Here is a 20129-nt window from a genome sequence, read left to right on the forward strand (position 1 = left end):
GTGTGCGTGCGTGCGTGCGCTTGAAGGCTTTTTTGAGGCTCAAAATGTGGTTTTAGTGTCAGGGTAACAATTAGGTTGTGGTTAGGTTTAGGTTGAGGGTTAGGATTAGGCATTCATTTTTGATGGTTCAGGTAAGTGGCTATGGAAAGCATTATCCCAATGAGATGTCCTTACTAAAATATGAAAATGAGTATATGTGTGATTAGTCCCAGTTGTGTTTCCCTCCTGGTTCTCATTCCCTTGTTACCCTTTTGTGTATTTAGTTCTCTGTCTTGCTCTGTCTGTTGTTGGTTCGTACAGTAAACGCAGTGTTTTCTGTATATGTTTTGTTATCTCCATTTTAGTCATTCTATGCTCTCGTTTGTTGTCTTGTTCAGCCAAAATAACTGCTCAGATTTTGTTAATGTCCACCTCCATCCCCCTTGTCCACATTTGGATCCGCACTCTCATCTCCACACTGTCTGCCTTAGCAGTATGTATGAGACATGAAGCCACTGAGAAAGCTGAGACTCCCTCTACAGGTGGAGATGGTGAAAAAGGAAGGACGCTGACATAATGTGAGCATTACTTGTCATATTGTGTCATCACTTCACGCCATGCCTCTGATACTTAAATAAATATTGCTTCCTCTGTGCAAAGTTTGATTGCTGTAGACATTTTTATGCATTCTCATATACAGTCCCACTAGATTTTAAGTTCACTTTATACTTAAACACCTCTTAACCAACGTAGACAGTTATTAATACACAAATAAATGCATATGCTCATGTGACCAAGGACAAAAACTGGTGATAGCAAGTTAGCAAGATCAACTAAACATTCAGTCCAAACTCTGCTGGAACTTTTCTTCCTCATAATCAAACATGTGACCTCAAAAACACATCAGATTTAACTCTTTTCTGTCAGAGTTGGGCTGGCTGAAGTTTTAATGATGACAATGAAGAAGAGATCAGAGCTCTGCTGTGACACAAATGTAGCTGTTGATGGAAGCGAAAACCTCACTCACCACAATAAGATACCACATGAGCGGGCTGGTCAGTCATGCTTATTTGCCACATTAAAATGGTATGAAAGATAAAATAAAAGATAACATTGGATCTGAAGTATTTAATTTTCAGTATTTTTTCTCCCAGATGTAATTTAAAATATATATATATGGTTTTTTTGCATTGACTTTATCCACCCCTTTGTGACTAAAAATAAAATGTTCAAAGACAAACGTGCTGATGAGGAAGTCACACCTTGGTATTCACAGGAAGTCCATACTGTTTTAGTCTACAAAAGAAGCAGAATTTCAAACTCTGTTATTGGCAAGTGTGAAACAAAAAAAGACAAAAACAGGGACAAAGAAACAAGATGGTTGAGAACAAATGGATTAAAATGCCTGTAACTCTGATAGTCATGCTTTTGTTTACACATAAAGATTCACATGTTTAATTTTTACATTTTAATACTACTAATATTTTAACTGAACTTCCTGACTTAGGTTGGCATCTAGAATCAGAGAGAGGGCAGAAACTGGTGTTTTATTTATTTAGTCTCACAATAATTCAGAACAACAGCCAGTTTCATGTTACAGTGTTGTTACATTTTGCTCTCCTTTTCTTAACAAAAGCAATGGGGCAACGTTCATCATTACTTCACTGCCAAAAGAGGAGATAATGTCTCTTTGTCTTGTGAAAATGTGATAAAAGTTTTACATAACTGTGACTGTATTACCTGGTCCTTCAGTGGTTGAAGTAACACAGCATCAGTAACATTCTTTGACCTCAGTCAGACTGGGAAAAATGTCAGTGATAAATCAAACAGACTTAGTGTTTCATTAGACTGTTCTCTGATTATAAAGACGGTTATAGTTGAGGAGGAGTTGGTCAATGCACATGCAGGCGGTTCAAACCAGCAAAACCAGATTCAAGCTTTCATGTTCATCTATCCCTCATCAACAGTGAGTGTTTACATCTTAATCATTTATTGTGACAAACTGTCTCTGTATGATTAAAAAAGGAAAAGAAAAAAAAGGTATCTGTGTTTAGCTTGTCTTGTAGTTTTGTTTGTCTCAAACACTTGAGACAAACCACAACATTGTCCTGAGATCTGACATTTGTCTAAATAACATACAAATTCAATGGTTCAACCTGGTAACAGTTCAGACAGTCACTCAGAACTGTTTTAACCATTTTTGTTTCAGATTTTTATCTGGTGATCATTACAGGCTCAAAACTCCAAAAGCTCTGCAGCTGCACTTTGGTTTTCACAAAAACACTCCCCCTTCACTTCTCAGAAATGATCATTCAGAGAGAAAATGGTGGTCTCAGACCACAAACACATTTATGTGCATGTCCTTACCTACCTCCTATCATTGGTGACTACTACACTATCATCACGGTACATCAAAAATAAGAAGACTCAAATACTGGTGGTCAAGGAGTTCTTCTACAGAAGAGCCGCACTTTGCAAACATTGAACTGACAGTCTTCACACATTCAACTTCCTCTTCTACTGCTGATCAAAACACAACATGTACTGTTATTATTCCTGTGCAGCACTTCAGATAAGAGACTCTGTGAAATGCAAAACACATAAAAATGAAAATGCTAAAGCTTTCCACTCATTTTATGTGATTTTATATCTACTTTAAGGCAGGAGTAGAGACATTAAAAGCTACAAATGTATGAATTTACCAACAGACACAGGAGAGGAAAGAACTGATGTCACTATGAGGAAGTGATCAGGAAGTTGATGCTGTATTCATCTCTGAGACTGTCTCATTTGTGAACGTGAGAGCAAGAACAGAGACTGAGAGAGACAGAGAAGCACGATGGCTGCATTCACATGGATTCAAATGTCTTCTTTACTGATACTGATGCTTCAGTTTAAAGGTAAGTGTAGATAGAAAACATGTTCAATTAATAAACTGCATTATCAGTCATGTTAGTTTGTTTCCTGTAGTTGAGGAACTTGCGCTATATGTTTCTTTTTACTTTTTAATTTTAGTTCTCATTATAAACATCACAGTTATTAGCACAGCACAGATAATGTTTCACATTTCACTGTTTTTTTTTTTTTCAACAGGAACAGCTGAGCAATATTCACCTGTTTACGCTGTCAGAGCTGAACATGATGTTACTCTGCCTTGTAAAAATTTGATACATGATCAGCATAAATGTAAAAGTACTACCTGGCTGTTCAGTGATTCAGGAAGCACAACAATAATCTTTGAAAATGGGCAGATTCACAAAGATACCCAGACTAAATCAGACAGACTGAATGTTAAAAAGAAAAACTGTTCTCTGGTTATAAAGAAGGTCTCAGTTGAGGATGTTGGTCGTTACACCTGCAGACAGTTCAACAAATCAGGACAACAACAAGGTCCAGACATTCAGGCTGATCTGACTGTTATCAGCAGTGAGTATTTGCATTATTATGTTTTCATCTGATATTAACAAAACAAGCTGAAACATTACAGCAACTATGTGATGAAATTAATATTGTTGTTTTTCTCTTTCATTGTCTCCATCTTCACTAGTCACTGAACATGAGAACCATGGCGACGTCATGTTGAACTGCTCTGTATTTGCCTATGGACACTGTGGGCACAAAGTGGAGTGGCTGTATGAGGATGAAAAGAAAATATCAGACATGAAGATCTCGGCAGGTCACTGCACTTCTACTGTGACATTTACAAGATCTGACCTGTCCAAGTTCTCTAAGCTGTTAAAGTGTCATGTAACAGATACTTCCACCAAAAATGTGACAATCTTTCCCTTCAAACCTCAAAAGTCTTCGGGTGAGAATATATTAAAATCACCTCATAGTGATGAGTCAAAATAGACAAAATTTGTTGACTAATTTGAAATTTCAATATTGCACCACTCTATATGATGTACTGTTGTAAAGGTACTATAATTATTTTTTTAAAGTGTAATTTTGTTATTGTATTTTTAGATAAAGATGCAAATAAGACCAAATCCACAATGGCATCAACTTCCACCACAACAGCAAATTTAATGCCAACACTGAAAACATTATCATCAACAATATCATCAATAAAATCATCAAAATTGTCGACAGCAGGATCATTAACATCAATGAACGTAAAGACGTCAGCAGTGACACCGGTGTATCAGAAAGCATCTGAAAGTAGGGACTTGATTTTCTCTTCTTTTGAAGTCTTAGTTTTGAATATCAGGATAAGTTGGTGGAGAAATTCATTATCATCGTTAACATACTTTGCTACTCTTTCCAGATCAGTTATGGTTTATTATTGTTCCTGTGTGATTAGCAGGACTGTTAATAACTGCTGTCACCAGATGGAAGAAAAATACAGGTGAGAGAATTCACAAATTAAAGTTCATTGTAATTATAAATATGGTTGCTAACTGTCTACTGGACAGAAAGCCTAGATTTTTAAGTCAGAAGCTAAACGATCCTGTTTTTTTCCCCCAGAAAACCAGAAACTACTGTCTGACAGCACTGTGAGTTTAAACACTTACACACATAAGACACACACACACACACACACACATAGTTCAATTCAATTCAAAACAATTTTATTTATATAGCACCAAATCACAACAGACGTCGCCTTAAGGCATTTTAAATTAGAAAATTAAATTAAATTAAAATTAGTTAACTTATTTGTCATGCTTTTGTGTCTGACATGGTACAGATCTTAACTTAAAACATACACAGTAAATCATATGTATTTGTTAATCCCCAGATAGGTCTAGGGGTTAGCGGAGTAAAACAATACTATATGGAGGAATGTGAGGAGGCTGTTTGTGCCAGTTTGAAAAGCTTTAATGCCAAGATGCTCACAAAAAGAAGCACAGGGTAAATTCAGGGAGAGTCACGGTCAACACAACAAACAAAACGGCTCTAAATTAAGATAAAAGTTCAACCGCCAGTCAGCCAAGGTAAAACTGGAGGAAAAACGGAATGCCAAACAAAAAGACAGCTCCCCTAAAAAGTTTCCTCTGGGCACTATAAAGGACGGTTATATAACCAAAAAATGGCTAAAGTCCCTTAGGTGCTGCTCGCATAAGCCCTGGAGAGCATCCACTGGCTGCAGGACAAAAGTTGCACTCAGTGTTATATTTTGTTTTCACAGAAAAGAGGAGAGAGCTACAGGGATGATGGTTATGAGAACAATATTAATGCTAATTTAATTACATTTCAAATGGACTCAATATAAATCCACATGTTATTAAGCAGTTAATATATTGTCTTTTCTGTGGTATAGGATGAAGCTGAGACCTATGTGTTATACGTCACCGTCAGCTTTACCAAGAAGGCCCAAAACAAAGCCCAGGTAAGATTTCTGATATTCATCGAGATGATGGTAGAAAGATTATTATTTTAAAAGTTCGTGCCAGCTTAGTGTGTCTTTTGATAAAGGAGCAACTGGACTTTTTAAAGTTTCTTGAAGATGTTTCACCTCTTACCCAAGAGGTTTCTTTGGTTCTAAAACCAAATAGTTTAGAAATTAAAATCACATGTGATGTGTCACATAATCAATAGTGACTCCTGCTAGGGTTATAAAACCTTGTACTCTGAAACTATTTGGTTTTAAAACTGTAGAGGCCTCTTGGATGAAAGGTGAATCATCTTCAAGAAACTTAAAGAAGTACAGTCCCTTTCTTTCCAAGCTCTTAAACAACCATGACCTTGATGACTGTGAACCTACACATCTTAAACAAAGTGTATTGTTATGTGTTCTTATAGGCATGTTGTGGTGATGATGACGGAGACACTGTGACCTACAGCATTGTGAAAGCTTCCTCTTCTTCTGCTGGAGGTTTTACAGATTCAAGCAACCTTTATTCAATAAACTAAAGAAAGAGATTAAATAGTATGTTGCACATATTTTATTTATTTTTTTTGGCAGTGAGGTAGTTCAGTTAGATACATTGTAGATTTTATTCTTTACACAGTGTTCTCATATTCCTAGTATATAGAAATTATTTACAAGGTGTATATGGATGTCCTTAATACTAGGAATGTTATTTTTCTTTGCACATGCTTTGTTACTCTGTTTTCCAATATTTAGGACAAACGACATCCATCACACTTTGGATGGAGCTGCTCTATTTCTAGAAATTGTTGCAGTCTTACATGCTTCTCTGCAGCTGCTCTCCTCCTATAATACCTCCAAACCCCATCCCCATTCAGACTGTCTGATCTCAGGCCACCAAAAAAAAAAAAAAACCCCACCAGCAAACTACTAGCAAGCTTAATGGATATTTTAGTCAAAATCAATCAGAATCCCCAAGTAACTGTCAGAATCCTCCAAGTACAGGCTGAGGAGGAGCAGCAACAATCTCTCACCAGTTTTTTTTTTTTATCAACCATTGCCAAGACATGTTGTAATTCATTTGAAGGCCAAACTCTTCAGCTTTGATGACCTTAATTGGAAAACTAAAAAAAAAAACTGTTTCATTTGTTGTTGTCTATCATCCACCTGGCCCTTACTCATAAATTCTATTGGATTTCTCTGACGTTTTATCTAATTTAATGGTCAAATAAAATAATTACCTCTGCAAGAAGAATATGTTTTTGGTAACATTTGCATGCAGACATCCATGTCATTCTGTCTGTAAACATGGTAAACACAATATCTTGAGAGGTTTTTGTATGAATTCTTAGAAAACGTTTCAAAATGTAGACTTAGGGAATGTTAACAATCAATCAAATTTTCGGCTCACATATGAGAACACACAGCAGTACAAGTTGACTTCATCATTGTTCTTATGTTCAGTCACTGGCGGAAACAGAGAGGATTTAGGGTAATAATAAATACATCGCATTAATATGCACTGTTGTAATGTGCTCACACACACTACTGAAACACGCTCACACACACTACTGAAACCAAGGCATTTAAGCTGAACAGGAAGTTATTTCCTGACAAGGAAACTGAAGGAAAAAGTGGTACATTTCTACGTCCACTCAGCAACCTGTTAATAGCCTAAGTGAAGCAGCAGCATTACTTAACAATATATTAGCTTCAGCAGAGACCATCACAACTCTGTCACATGTGACAGCTGTGGGGCAGCAGCCTGTTGCAAAACACAGTCAAGCTAGCCACACCGCCAGCTGCACCTACAATCCAGTTGCACTTTTCTTATTACGGTACGGGTGCCGACTGGCTTAGAAACACGAGTGTCTTTGGGATACTGACATTTTTTACTATTTTACTTCTCAATCCACTTCGAGTTTTGAAATATTAGCTATGCATATATATATATATATATATATATACATATATATGCATAAATGCCACTATCTAGAAGACACTCGTGTTTCTAAGACAGTCGGCAACCTTATTATTCATTTATTTTTTCAGAAAATATAGCACAGTTAGATGACAACAGTTTAAAAACTCAGATAATCAACTTTTTGTCTTTTAACTCTTTTTAATATTTTCATTTCAGGCTTAAAATTTTAACATTAGTACAAAGTTCATTGTAGAGTAAAAAAAAGTGGTACAGGAATAACCAATAAATGAAGAACATAAAACTTCACACTAGAAAAAGCAGCCTACAACTGAGTTGGCCCAACTTAAACAAATTGTAAAATTAGCTAAGCGGTAACTATTTTGAATTTTTTGTGCAAATTGTATGAAACATTACTTAACCAGTGGACAGGTACATTTATATGTAAAACATTATAACATATGAATAGTGTTTTTCTTATGCATGTTTTTGACCTGCGAGGCCGAATTGTTAATAAATAGGTAAAATCAAAACATAATACATATAAGGTTATTGTGTTTGTTTTTTTGTGGAATAAAGAGAACGTCCTCTCTTCCTCGCTGCCTCCATGTCTCTCATTATGTCGCACAAAATAACCAAAACACACCACAAATCTCACCAATGATTTCGTTATAGATCACTGAATCAGGTGCCGAAGCAGTGACGCACCAAACAAAGCTTCTGACATCATCGATCATGTGACTCTCGTCAGCTAAACCAAGCCTGGTTTTTTTGACATGTGCAACAGCTTCAGCTGTGACAATGGGAAAGTCATTGTGCATCTTTTCATTATTTTTACATTAAGAACTTCATTTGATGTCAGAATTTGTTTGATATTCAGTCTTGATTATTTGAAAATTTTATTTCATAAAATAAATAAAATCTTAATTTATTTCAAGCGAGAAAATAACATTTTATTATCATTTTTGTTACGGCCGAGAGGGCCAGGCTGTGGGTGTGGACTCAAATGCAGACACAGAGGGAGGCAAAACGGGCGTGAACACAGTGCTTTATTTACAGTGCCTAGTTAACTTACAAAGCAGGAAACTATGAATGCTATGACGGGAGAATGCTATGAACTGTGGAAGCTATGAACTGAGAACTATGAGGTCAAACTATGAACATGAAACTGAGTGCTATGACTAGGTGCTAGATTTCATGGACGGATCCTGGGAATGGAAAAAGGGGCAGCGGCTTGGATGGAGGTACGCAGTCAGTGTTGCAGGTTAAAGTGTCATGTGAGGAGGGGGTGTCCAAAGGGTTCCGGGTGAGGAGTGTCCAGAGAGGGTCCAGAATATACTTGGAGTGAGGGACTTGGCAGGGAGGCAGGCAGGTGTAGTCCAATGATGGAAAGGAAGCAACCAGATGACAGAACCAGCGTCCAGGCGGAGATGTGTGTAGTTTAGCTTGGGAAGTGTGACTGCCAGGTGGGTCCTATGACAAAGAAAACACGGTGAGGAGAAAAGCAGTAGTTAAGGGCTCTCACAAGGGCTTGGCGGCCTAGCACTAACGTGAGTTAGCAGAAGATCTGGCAGAGGTCTGTTGTGAATGCTGGTCTTATATGCTGGTGACTTGATTGGAACCAGGTGTGGAAGCTGATCGGAGTCTCTGCCTGAAGGTGGAGCCCAGCGGAGTGGAAAAAACCCGCACTCACCCGGACCATGACAGTTTTATTTTTAGAGTAACCTCTAGATCAATGTGAAAATTAAAAACATTGTACTTAACAAATAGCAGATTTATAACACTCTGACAGGCTGGTGACGAGAACTGGACAGACTGACCACGTCCACATCACAGTCACCCAGTTAAGACTGAACCGTTCCTTAATGGAGACTGAGTTACTGCTTATGTGGCAGGTGTGGACATGATGCATGGGTTTCCTACTATCAAAAGGTGCTCTCTACACCCTTATCTCTCTCTCCCTCTCTCTCTCCCTCACTTGTTGAGCTGGGAGGAGGAGCCAAGTTCTGATGACATCCAAAGTTGTGCTCCATATTAAACCATTAACATTATCTGTTACACTTTATCTGTGATGACTATCATTGTGTTTTGTAGTGCTGTCTCTCTCTGACACCTCACACACACCACAGCATTGCAGTGCTGACCACAGTACCAGTGTGCTTCTATTATTCTCCCCAGTATAACTTCCTGTTCTTTCATCTCCATATAAAACATTGACTCTACTAGTTTAAGCAGCTCTGTTTGTACTGACTGCTGACATTTGTCTAAATCACAAACAAATTCATCTCCTCTCACTGTTCCTATCAGATGATTCCAACTTATACTCACACAATATTAAAACACCTTGAAATGAATGTAATGAATTTGTATTCTATAAACTGATTGATTTAAATCAACTTTCCACATGTTCAAAATGACGAGGAAAATAAAGACAGTCACTCTCTCATCAGTGTGTTAACATTTTAGTTTGTGAACATTTAATCAGTCTTAGTAATTTTGGAATTCCTCCAAAAACGTTCAAAGGTTTACTCGTGTGTGTCATATAATGTGTGTTTTCGAATCCACTGATGAGGAAAAACAAAATGGTGAGGACATAAGGACAGCTCTGTTAGACCATCAGTGTGTGAACCATTTGTATTTCTGATGTTTATGTGGTCAACATTAGAGGCTCACACCTCCAGAGCTTTGCTGCTGCTGTACCCACATTCTCACAGAAATACTTCCCCTTCACTTCTCAGAAAAAAATGATTTCATAGGTACAATGATTCACAACAGGCCTCAGACTACTAACACATCTTATCTGTGTCCTTATCCAGCTGCTAGCAGTGGTATTTGCATTGTATCAACATGTTTCATTGTGGGCATCAACACACAAATTCTTGTTAAAAGCTCAATTTTTCATTTTATGAATAAAGAGAGAGGGAGGATAAGAACATTTGAAAGCTGTAGACTAAATTAATTTAGAACAAGTGATGGAGAGTGAACCACTGATGAGGAAGTGAGCAGGAAGTTGAAGCTGTGTTCATCTCTGTCTCATTTGTGAATGTGAGAGCAGAGAGTAGAGACTGACAGACAGAGAAGTACGATGGCTGCAGTCATGTGGATTCAAATGTCTTCATTCCTGCTGCTGATGCTTCAGATTACAGGTAAGGAAACACAGAACACACACACAATAGTATGTTCTTCCTTTAACTGAGAAAGATGTGTTTGCTTTGTTACTTTGAGTTTTCTGGACTATTGGAAACAAAAGATGAGAAAGAAATGATCTAAAATAATCCTTAAACTAACTGTTAATCTAACTGCAGTGTTCATGTTATAGTTTGTCACATTTCACTCTCCTGTCCTCAGCAGAAACAACACCACAGACTTTGTCCTCCTTCAGAGCTGCCAGAGCTGGACATGACATCATTTTGTCTTGTGAAAATGTGATAGATGATCAACATAACTGTGACTATACTACCTGGTTATTCGATGATTCAAGAAACACAACAGCAGAGCTGGTTGCTCATGGACAGATTAAAGAAAATGTTAAAGCTGAATACACCAGACTGAGTGTTACAGCGAACTGTTCTCTGCTTATAAAGAAGGTCAAAGCTGAAGATGTTGGTCGTTACACCTGCAGACAGTACAAAACAAGAGGAGGACCACAAGAAGGTCCAGACTTTATGATTGTTCTGTCTGTTATTAACAGTGAGTATTTACATCATAATGTTTTTAGTTCAAACTTGGAACAAAGTGAAATATTCCAACAGTATTTATTACAGTGATGATGCCCTGTTGTTTTTCTCTTTCCATATCTCCATCTTCACCAGTGACTGAACATGAGAACAATGATAAAGTCATTGCGAACTGCTCTGTGTTGACACATGAACACTGTAGATACACAGTGGAGTGGCTGCATGAGGGTGAAAAGAAAATATCAGACGTGGAGATAAAACCAGGTTCCTGCTCTGTGACTGTGACATTTAAAAGATCTCACCGTGATCAGAAGTCACAGTTTTATAAATCATTGAAGTGCAAATTGACAGATTATTACACTAAAGAAGAACAACTGTTTCCTTTCAAACTCAAGTCCTCAGGTGAGAAAACAGGTGAGAATATGTTCAAATCACTTCACAGTGATGAGCAGACTGATTTAGTACTGATATTGCAGCAATTTACATTATGTATTATTGTAAATGTAGTTTGCAGGGTTTTTTTTCTTGGCATCATTTTTGTTGTATTGTCTTGTTTCATTTCTTTAGGCAAAGAAAATACAAAATCAACAACTGCAAAACTAATCTCAACCACAACAAAATCTTTTCTTTCTTACCATCTTTTTTTTTAAATTTTATTTTATGATTTCATTTCTTTAGGTGAAGATGTCACAAAGACAAAATCAACAACAAATATCCGAATGTCAGACTGACACTTGGGTGGAGAAATTCAGTGACAGTTGTGATTAAAACTTAAAGTCTGAATGTCAGGTGGACTCTGGACTTTGGGTGGACATTTAGTTAGACCTCTTTCACACAGGCCTATAGACTGTGAGCGCTGACAGGAAGTGGTCACTACGGAAAAATTTGTGTTCACAACTTCAAGGTGTAACTGGTTGCAAACAGGTCTATGGGGCTGTACTGAAAACCTCTTTGTGATTGCTTTGGTCACTAGCAGGTTAACACAGTTGGTCATAGTTTCCATGGAAGTTGCAGACATGTCTGCAAATGCTTGCTTCTGTTTGTGTTTGCAACAACGTGTTAGTGACCAAAGAAATCACCAGGAGGTTTTTGTTGCAGCACTCTCTTTCCGACTGATTTCATGCAATGACAGCCAACAACCAGTCACTAACCAGTAATCAAATACACATTTCTCCCTAGTTAGTGGAGAGTGCCACAGGGCTGTGGACCCGTCACTATTACTTTGAAAATAAGGGCCTTTGTGTCACTCTCATTCTGTGAACACATTTATCTTACTTATATTCCTTTGACCATCACTGTTAAAAACAAACTTAATGATTTGAAAACTATAGCTAGAATTTCAGACAGCACAAAATCACATTTACTGCTCATCAGTACAAATTACAAAGCTGATTGTATTTATCACTTATAAATCATACACGTCTTCTGTTTGTTTGTCTACAGGCTAATACTAAACTGACAATTTACCATGAATGGGGACAATAATCATCTTTCACGTGTTTTAATTCTCTTCTCAGGTTTGTTATGGTTTATTGTACTTCCCGTGGGTTTAGCAGCACTCTTAATAACTGTTGTAATCATCAGAAGGAAGAAAGTTAAAGGTGGGGTCATCCACAGACTAAAGTTAAACATAATGTAACTAATGAATGCATGAAAATGTTGAATTAATGTGAATATAGGCAATAAAAAGATTTCTTATTTTGTAAACTGGGATCATTAGAAAACAGGCAGAAAACCTGAGTTTTAAATGTGAAGCTAATCTCAGTGTTTTTAAATTTTCCTTTTCAGGAAAAGAAACACAGCTGGATGGCAACACTGTGAGTTCAAATAGTCAAATAATGAAGTTTTTATTCAGCGATGTCTTTCACTATCATCTTTTAACACCATTGCTTCAGACTAGACTGAGCTAATAAATAAAATGCCTTTAGAGGTGACTTCAGTTTATAATAGAAACAAAGAATAAACAAAAAAAAATAACTAAATAAAATACAGGATTTACCATCAGAAACAGAACAGCTGACAAAGCTGCAAGTGAGCTGAATCAGCTCCTCGCTGACACTGTTTAATTATTGAATTATTATTTAGATCTTAACAACGTTACTCTTCTGTTTTTAAGCAGGGACTGAGCTTAAACCCTGCAGAGACTCAGTCTGGACCAGGAACCAATCAATCCTGGGTGAGGTCACACACTACTCCCAGTATAAATTTGCACTACATATGTTTTATTTTAACAGAAAAGTGATGGTTATGATGATGATGAGGAACCAGAACTGAACTGTATTAAACCAAACTGACATTACTGAGCAGATGTTATTTTGTCTTCACTGTGTAGGCTGGAGCTGATGATGGTGTTTCCTACGTCTCCATCAGCTTCACCAAGAGGGCCAAGAACAAAGCCCGGGTAAGATTTTTAATATTTGTTGGTGTTAGCAGTAAGATCCTGTCAGTTTATGTCTTTAATAAAGTTTTGTAATGTTTTCCTATAGTCCCGTGGTCATGATGAAGGTGACACTGTGACCTACAGCACTGTGAAAGCTTTCTCCTCTTCTGCTGGAGATGATCCCAACCACCTCTATTCCACCATCAGTGATGTAAAGAAGTAGGATGTTGCTCATGAAAGGAGATATGTTAGATGCTGTTTCACTTTTTAGATGAGAGAGTGAATGTGAAAAGTCATGTGTTACTTTCATGTCTGACGTGTGTTTTGTTTTGAACTGATAACATTAATTGTTCTCTTAAGCGAACACACATAGCTCTATTTCTTCTTCTTCTTTTATTTTTATAAATTCACTATGAAAATCACGAGGGCTACATGTATAATAAGCAAATTTAAAATATTAAAACAAGTGTTTTGTAAAGTCACTGATAGAGCTGAGTCCATCTCAAGCGGTGGGAAACGTAAAATCTGACGCTTAAATAAATATTATTTTTTGTTCAATAAATTTGCCTCATGATTTCAAATTTATCATATTCTTTAAAACCTGTTCAGTGAAATAAAAAGTAACAAATGCACAAATCAAATGTAAAACATCATGTGACCACAGGTTAAACCTGCTTAGTGAAGATAAAGACAGAAAGCTTTCTGAAGGCCAACCGTTTTTGTAACAAGAACAACTAAATACTGTTTAATAATAATAATAAATAATAATAAATTTTTATTTATATAGCACCTTTCAAGACAGAATCACAAAGTGCTGCACATAAAATTACAAGTCATAAAAAGATTTAAAAAGACTAAATAAAACAGGCAAAAAATACTGTTTGACAGTCAAAGTGACTTAAAATTTGACCTGACAGTCAAAGTAAAAGGTCAAATTCTTCTAGAAATGTTCTTTTTCAAACTCAGACATGTCACCTTGGTTACATATTTGGTTTTGACTTAAACTGTTTCTGCCAGAGGTGAACGTAGTTATGTTTTTATTATCTCTTCTGTTTGCTGTTGTTCATGAAAGTTTAGTTGATAGCATCCTATCACAGTACATGACATCATCACTGTCTAAGGCACAGTCTCAAATGCATCTGTCCTGAACAGTGCAGAAAGAAATTTGAAAACAGAAAACAATACTACTAACATTTTTCCACTGTGAATAAATGTGAGAAAAGGTGAATGAGGAATCCAGATACTTTGTTCACTTTAAGAAGAAACCACTTTAGAGCCTGTGTCATTTTGTTACAGTTGCATATATTGAAGTGTTCACTGAAAAAAGAACATGTTGGATTTACTTAATTCAATAGTGGACATTGGTTAAACACAGATGTTTTGCTTTGGGAACAACTTAAAAAAAATGCTGCTAATCTGCATTTTGAACTGAGGTGAACATTTATTCAGTCTTAGCAATTTAACACACTCCAGAAAAATGATGAGGACTGAAGGTATTTGTAGCTCACTTTAGGATTTAGAAATGGGTTAGATAGAATGTAGAGTACTGTAGAGACACTGACACTGCCTTGGATGTAATAAAGGCCTAAACGTGTCATAAAGTTAGGAGCAGACTTTTAGGAGACCTTCCCCCATCTTGGGCTGTGAAAGTAAAACAAAGAGAAGCCATAGCTTAGTGGAAATTCCCCAAGAGATACCTGGATGGGGTCTCAGTGTTTGTAACCTGATAACTATGTTTTGTAGAGGAGTTTGGTGTGGCTTGGGTGAGGGGAGATGGCCCTCTTTATGACTGGCAGGAAGTCACGTACATAGAGACACACACACACGCACGCAGGCACTCACGTGTTCACACATACATACACAAACACAGTGTTTTAGGTTTACAATGGGGGTCATTTCTATAAAACTGTGTGTAACAGACAAACGGTTGAGATTTTGCAGAGGAATTGCCGGATCATGTACATCTCCCTTCTAGAAGATGCATAAGTGAGTGAATATGAATAAAGGATGTGTGAGGTAACTACAGAGTTCCAGGTTGTCTCTGGAGGCCTGAGGAATAAAAAGAACTGGGGTGAAACTGCTCTACGTGACAAGACCTAAAGGCAATTCTTATAGACTATCGGGTTTGTTAACCATTTGTGTTTCTGAAGTTTATGTGGTTATCATGAGAGGCTCAAACCTCCAGAGCTCTGCTGCTGTTGTACCCACATTCTCACCAAAACACTTCCCCTTCACTTCTCAGAAAAAAGATTAAATTAAACTTCAAAACTGCAGTGAGGAAGCATCAGCCCACAGACCACTAACACATCTTATCTGTGCTCTCATCTAGCTGCTAGCTGTGGCAACTGCTGCAGTATTGCAGTGTTTAATAGTGAAAAAGATAAATTCTTGTTGATAAGGAGAATGACTTTTGATCTGTTTTCATGTGTGCTCACAAAGCCTTTCTACAAAAGAGCTGCATTAATGCAAGAACTTAACTAAACTTCTTAAAGTTTAATTTAAATTTTAGACAGTTTGCCCAGTATCAGTCCTGTGTCGGTGACCCCGTGTTTTGACTTCTGTATTATTACTGAGCTTTGATTTCTTCATGGTTTTGACTGCTAGTGTTTTGGTTTTTGTTTGTTTTTCTAGCTCTCCAGGTCTTCGTGGTTTATGAATTCTATTTCTTAGGTTTTGTTCTTGTACCCTCGTGTTTAGTATAGGTTTAGTTCAGTCTTCATGTATCTTATATTGTTCCCCAGGCAGTCGTGTCTCATGTCACTCCTGTCTCTGTACTCCGTACTCTTGAAAAAGCTCCAGGTGGTGCTATTTGGTAATTCATTAACTGTCATATAATGTATGAATAGTTTTTCACCTTGTCTCTTATGTTTTTGATAATTACTCATGTCCTGCTTGTATGAAAACACATCAACACATACGTCAACCAACGTCTCATTTTCACTTCTTATAAAGTCTGGCAGTTTTTAAGTTTTGTGAATATTTTTGTTTATGCTTTGCAGGCTGCTTTGGGAACTGCATCAAATTGTATTTTAATTACTAATGTTCAGGGGCTCGACGATGTAGACCAAAGATCATATCCCCATATTTGTAGGCTTGAAGGCTAAAAACTGTTTATAAGATTGCATTTTGTATAAAACAAAGTGGCTGTGACATCTAATGTGATTATAACAAACTGATGATTATAAATATCCAGAAAACATTAATTTTGTAGGTCACATTTAAAATCATTTGGTTTCTCAGTCAGAAGCTCCTTCAGTTTTCTTAGTGAAATGTTTTACAGATTTCATTTTGATTTTTAATATAATCATTGTTTCACTGGTTAAACAGTTTTCACTCAGAGGTGGCTAATTCAGTTTCTTTGCAGTTGGATTTTATGAGCTTTTTGACCTACAAAAATATCAGTGGGTAACATAAAGTAAGTTGGAGCAGTAAGCATCTTTGATTTTAGCCAACTCAAAAAAACCTTTTAGAGGTTTACTTGTGTGTGTCATATAATGTGTATTTTTTAATTGACTGATCAGAAAAAATCAAATGTGAGGACTTAAAGACAGCTCTGTTAGTCCATCAGTGTGTGAACTATTTGTGTTTCTGATGTTTATGTGGTCAACATTAGAGGCTCACACCTCCAGAGCTTTGCTGCTGCTGTACCCACATTCTCACAGAAATACTTCCCCTTCACTTCTCAGAAAAAAATGACTTCATAGGTACAATGATGGCCAACAGGCCTCAGACTACTAACACATCTTATCTGTGTCCTTATCCAGCTGCTAGCAGTGGTGTTTGCTGCAGTATCAACATGTTTCAACACAAATTCTTGTTCGTAAGGACTCTTCACCTATTTTATCTGCTCACAAACATGAACATTGCTTTCTTTGAGTAAACCATATATAAAGTAAAGCCGCATGAATGCAAACACTTCTCTCAGTACTCATCACATATTTAACTTCCTCTATTTTTCGAGACTAAGGATTTGTCTGCTGTTGTCCTCCCTGTAAAGCTTGCAGGGAGACAGTAGACTTTATAAAAATTACAAAACATAAAAATCAATGTCTATCAATGTTAAAAAAAAAACCCTCACATTTTCAGTTTATAAATACATAGAGAGGGAGGTTAAGGTTCATTTCAAAGCTGAAGACTAAATAAATTCAGAACAAGTGATGGAGAGTAAACCACTGATGAGGAAGTGAGCAGGAAGTTGAAGCTGTGTTCATCTCTGAGACTGTCTCATTTGTGAATGTGAGAGCAGAGAGTAGAGACTGACAGACAGAGAAGTACGATGGCTGCAGTCATGTGGATTCAAATGTCTTCATTCCTGCTGCTGATGCTTCAGATTACAGGTAAGGAAACACAGAACACACACACAATAGTATGTTCTTCCTTTAACTGAGAAAGATGTATTTTCTTTGTAACTTTGAGTTTTCTGGACTCTTGCAAACAAAATATGAGAAATAAATGATCTAAAATAATCCTTAAACTAACTGTTAATCTAACTGCAGTGTTCATGTTATAGTTTGTCACATTTCACTCTCCTGTCCTCAGCAGAAACAACACCACAGACTTTGTCCTCCTTCAGAGCTGCCAGAGCTGGACATGACATCATTTTGTCTTGTGAAAATGTGATAGATGGTCAACATAACTGCAACTATAGTACCTGGTTATTCGATGATTCAAGAAACACAGCAGTAGAGCTGGTTGTTCATGGACAGATTAAAGAAAATGTTACAGCTGAATACACCAGACTGAGTGTTACAGCGAACTGTTCTCTGCATATAAAGAAGGTCAAAGCTGAAGATGTTGGTTGTTACACCTGCAGACAGTACAAAACAAGACGAGGACCACAAGAAGGTTCAGACTTTATGATTGATCTGTCTGTTATTAACAGTGAGTATTTACATCATGTTTTTAGTTCAAACTTGGAACAAACTGAAATATTCCAACAGTATTTATTACAGTGATGATGCCCTGTTGTTTTTCTCTTTCCATATCTCCATCTTCACCAGTGACTGAACATGAGAACAATGATAAAGTCATTGTGAACTGCTCTGTGCTGACACATGGACACTGTAGACACACAGTGGAGTGGCTGCATGAGGGTGAAAAGAAAAAATCAGACGTGGAGATTAAACCAGGTTCCTGCTCTGTGACTGTGACATTTAAAAGATCTCACCGTGATCAGAAGTCAGAGTTTTATAATTCATTGAAATGTAAAGTGACAGATGATTACACTAATGAAGAACAACTGTTTCCCTTCAAACTCAAATCCTCAGGTGAGAAAACAGGTGAGATTATCTTCAAATCACTTCACAGTGATTAGCAGAATGATTTAACTGACTAAAGCAATATAATCAGCATATAAGAATTTAAGATTATAAATTTAAACCTCAACAATTATTAAATATTGCAGCACTCTACATTATCTATTGTAAACATAGTTTGCAAGGTTTTTTTCTTGGCATCATTCTTTTTTTACTTTGTCTTATTTAATTTTTTAGTTGAAGAAAAGTCAGAATCAACGACAGCAGAATTCACCTCAACAACAACAAAATCTCCTCAAGAATTTGCAAAACTCTCCGGTAGTAACATCTGAAATAACCTTTATAATTGAAACTCTTCTTACACTCAAGTTCAAGTCCTCGGGTAATTAAACAGTCAAGAATATTTCAAATCCCCTCACAGTGATGAGTTCACCGGTTTATTGTTAGATATTGCACCACTCCACCTAATTTATTTTTGTAAAGATAGTTTGGTGTTTATTTTTGATTAACATCATTTTTTTTTATTTTATTTTGTAATTTCATTTCTTTAGGTGAAGATGTCACAAAGACAAAATCAGCATAAAATATCTGAATGTCAGACTGACACTTGGGTGAAGAAATTCAGTGACAGTTGTGATTAAAACTTAAAGTCTGAATGTCAGGTGGACTCTGGGCTTTAGTTAGACCTCTTTCACACAGACCTACAGACTGTGAGCGCTGACAGGAAGTGGTCACTACGGAAAAATGTGTGTTCACAGCTTCAAGGTGTAACTGGTTTCAAAGAAGTTTATGGTGCTGTGCTGAAAACCCCCTTGTGATTGCTTGGGTCACTAGCAGGTTAACACAATGTAAGATGCAGACATGTCTGCAAATGCTTGCTTCTGTTTTTTTCTTTCATGCAAATAGTGAGTGCCCGCTGCAACGTGTTAGTGAAATCACCAGGTTTTTGGTGCAGCACTCTCTTTGCAAGTGATCTCACAAAGTTACAGCCAGAAACCACTGAGTCAGAGAAGACAGATTTTTCCCTACAAAAACAGATTATCACTCTGATTCTGTGAACTTTGATCAACATCACTTTTTCAACATCTTTATATTTTTGTTTCATGACAGACAGTCTGATTTAAATGAAAGCAAATAAATAAATAAATGTTTTTTAAAAAACTAAATGTAAAAGCTTATTTCAGTTTTTATTTTTCAGTGCTTTTTAAACATATTTAACATATTTATGTATTTGATCATCATTATTGACAGCAGGCTTAATATTTTAATCTAATAACAAAAATACCAAAACTGAATGTTTTCACCACATTTATTCTTTTCACAGAACAAAAAGCTGAAGTCTAAATGGTTTCATTGTTTTTAGGTTTTCTGTTCAGATGCATCATCGTGTCTGTGGGTTTAGCAGCACTCCTAATATCTGCTGTTACAGTCAACATGTGGACAAAAACTAAAGGTGAGAACTTCAAAGATGAAACGTTCATACAGTTAAAGCTTTGATAAACGTGGAGTTTTAATTATTTCAGCTCTCTTTTGTGATTTTTGTCATTTCAGGAAAAAAAACAGATGAAAGGAAACACTGTGAGTCTCAACACTAAATATTTTG

At 36.7% G+C, this 20129-nt stretch overlaps 2 long non-coding RNA genes across 3 annotated transcripts; both read left to right on the top strand.

Annotated features, from left to right (window-relative positions):
* Positions 1-2686: 2686 nt before the first annotated feature.
* LOC106096955 (uncharacterized) lies at positions 2687-7201 on the top strand. Of its 2 annotated transcripts, XR_001223307.3 has the most exons (8): positions 2687-2879; positions 3073-3405; positions 3527-3787; positions 3946-4140; positions 4247-4327; positions 4447-4475; positions 5243-5311; positions 5725-7201. It is a non-coding gene; the product is annotated as an uncharacterized LOC106096955 (long non-coding RNA). The 2 variants fall into 2 exon arrangements; XR_003214278.1 differs by lacking the exon at positions 4447-4475 and having other exon boundaries at positions 2690-2879.
* A 5679-nt stretch (positions 7202-12880) lies between these two features.
* LOC109194906 (uncharacterized) lies at positions 12881-13775 on the top strand. Its single transcript, XR_002056651.2, has 3 exons — positions 12881-13067; positions 13224-13292; positions 13378-13775. It is a non-coding gene; the product is annotated as an uncharacterized LOC109194906 (long non-coding RNA).
* The last annotated feature ends 6354 nt before the right edge of the window (positions 13776-20129 follow it).

The sequence above is a fragment of the Oreochromis niloticus genome, linkage group LG15 (assembly GCF_001858045.2).
Source record: "Oreochromis niloticus isolate F11D_XX linkage group LG15, O_niloticus_UMD_NMBU, whole genome shotgun sequence".
Lineage (NCBI taxonomy): Eukaryota > Metazoa > Chordata > Actinopteri > Cichliformes > Cichlidae > Oreochromis > Oreochromis niloticus.